General features: G+C 51.8%; 1 pseudogene; it reads right to left on the bottom strand.

The window, feature by feature from the left end:
- Nucleotides 1-1,801: 1,801 nt before the first annotated feature.
- On the bottom strand, nt 1,802-1,918 carry LOC124551591 (annotated as a pseudogene).
- Between the last annotated feature and the right edge of the window lie 800 nt (nt 1,919-2,718).

Consider the following 2,718-nt stretch of genomic DNA (forward strand, 5'->3'; position numbering starts at 1 on the left):
GATCGTAGAGATGCTGGATGTAGTCCTGTGGAACGGCTTGCCATGCCATTTCCACCTGGCGCGCAGTTGGACCGGCGTTCGCGCTGGACGTGCAGACCGCGTGAGACGACGCTTCATCCAGTCCCAAACATGCTCAATGGGGGACAGATCCGGAGATCTTGCTGGCCAGGGTAGTTGACTTACACCTTCTAGAGCACGTTGGGTGGCACGGGATACATGCGGACGTGCATTGTCCTGTTGGAACAGCAAGTTCCCTTGCCGGTCTAGGAATGGTAGAACGATGGGTTCGATGACGGTTTGGATGTACCGTGCACTATTCAGTGTCCCCTCGACGATCACCAGTGGTGTACGGCTAGTGTAGGAGATCGCTCCCCACACCATGATGCCGGGTGTTGGCCCTGTGTGCCTCGGTCGTATGCAGTCCTGATTGTGGCGCTCACCTGCACGGCGCCAAACACGCATACGACCATCATTGGCACCAAGGCAGAAGCGACTCTCATCGCTGAAGACGACACGTCTCCATTCGTCCCTCCATTCACGCCTGTCGCGACACCACTGGAGGCGGGCTGCACGATGTTGGGGCGTGAGCGGAAGACGGCCTAACGGTGTGCGGGACCGTAGCCCAGCTTCATGGAGACGGTTGCGAATGGTCCTCGCCGATACCCCAGGAGCAACAGTGTCCCTAATTTGCTGCGAAGTGGCGGTGCGGTCCCCTACGGCACTGCGTAGGATCCTACGGTCTTGGCGTGCATCCGTGCGTCGCTGCGGTCCGGTCCCAGGTCGACGGGCACGTGCACCTTCCGCCGACCACTGGCGACAACATCGATATACTGTGGAGACCTCACGCCCCACGTGTTGAGCAATTCGGCGGTACGTCCACCCGGCCTCCCGCATGCCCACTATACGCCCTCGCTCAAAGTCCGTCAACTGCACATACGGTTCACGTCCACGCTGTCGCGGCATGCTACCAGTGTTAAAGACTGCGATGGAGCTCCGTATGCCACGGCAAACTGGCTGACACTGACGGCGGCGGTGCACAAATGCTGCGCAGCTAGCGCCATTCGACGGCCAACACCGCGGTTCCTGGTGTGTCCGCTGTGCCGTGCGTGTGATCATTGCTTGTACAGCCCTCTCGCAGTGTCCGGAGCAAGTATGGTGGGTCTGACACACCGGTGTCAATGTGTTCTTTTTTCCATTTCCAGGAGTGTACATCGTAGTGTCAGTACCGCCTCGCGTTTGCCCACATTTCTTCGGAACCAAAACTGATCTTCCCCGTGCAATCATGAGTTAGTAAACTGATGAGTCGGTAATATTCACACCTATCAGTACGAACTTTCGTTGGATTTTGGAAGGATGATATTCTTCTTGCAGTCTGTAGTTATTTCGCCTGTCTCATACCTTATGGCTTCCTAACTTTTCTGATAAATATATGTATCATACGCCTCTCCATATAGCATATCCCCTAGCATACCCCCATTTTTATCAAAATTTCAAACACATTGCACCAATTCAAATATTGGAACGATATTTCTCGGTAGACAAATGCTGTGATTTTTCAGCAGCCTTGCTTCCATGGTCATAATTGCCTCTCTGGCGCCTTTGCACTCCGTCATCAGGCCACGAGTGGCCTACCGGGACCATCCGACCGCCGTGTCATCCTCAACGGAGGATGCTGATAGGAGGGGCGTGGGGTCAGCATACCGCTCTCCCGGTCGCTATGATGGATACTTAACCGAAGCCGCTACTATTCGTTCGAGTAGCTCCTCAATTGGCATCACGAGGCTGAGTGCATCCCGAAAAATGGCAACAGCGCATGGCGACTGGATGGTCACCCATCCAAGTGCAGACCACGCCCAACAGCGCTTGACTTCGGTGATCTCACGGGAACCGGTGTAGCCACTGCGGCAAGGCCGTTGCCCTCTGGCGCCTTTATTTTTCCTAAATGCAAAGTGATCACCATGCAGCAGACCTTCAGTTTCCTTTTCCATTTTTCTGCTTACTACTCGTATCAGCAGTTTCGACCGAGCGGGGTGGCGCAGTTGTTGGCACACTGGACTCGCATTCGGGAGGACGACGGTTCAAACCCATTCTCTGCCCATCCTGATTTAGGTTTACCGTTATTTTCCTAAATCATTTCAGGTAAATGCCAGTTTGGTTCCTTTGAAATAGCACGGCCGATTTCCTTCCCAATCCGAACTTGTGTTTCATCTCTAATGACCTCGTTGTCGACGGGACGTTAAACACTAATGTCTTCCTCCTCAGTAGTATCGATGCATCAGATGTTAGGCAGGTTGTACAATGGTCTCCGAATTTATCTGTCTTTGCTATCTTCGGAATAGTATAAATGACATTTGTCCGAAAGTCTCATAGATGTCTATTATTTCCTCTAATGATTTTAGAAATTACGATACTGTGTCATCTATACCTTCGAGTTTATCTGAGCTGAAGTGTTCCAGAAATTTTTACATTTCTAATACTTGATCCCTTATGCCTTTCTTATCGTATCAAGTTTCTTCTTCTATCAAGTCACCAGACAAGTTCTCTCCCCATTTCGCCACCCTCTCCGTAGAGTCCTACGTACTCTTCCGCCTGTCCGCTCTTTCCTCTGCGTTTGACAGTGGAATTCCCATTGCTGTCCTAATTTTACCTCTCTTCTTTTTAATTTGACCGAAGCTTGATTTTACTCGTCTATATGGTGTGTCAGTCTATCCGACGATC

This window comes from Schistocerca americana, chromosome 9 (assembly GCF_021461395.2).
Source record: "Schistocerca americana isolate TAMUIC-IGC-003095 chromosome 9, iqSchAmer2.1, whole genome shotgun sequence".
Taxonomy (NCBI): Eukaryota; Metazoa; Arthropoda; class Insecta; order Orthoptera; family Acrididae; genus Schistocerca; species Schistocerca americana.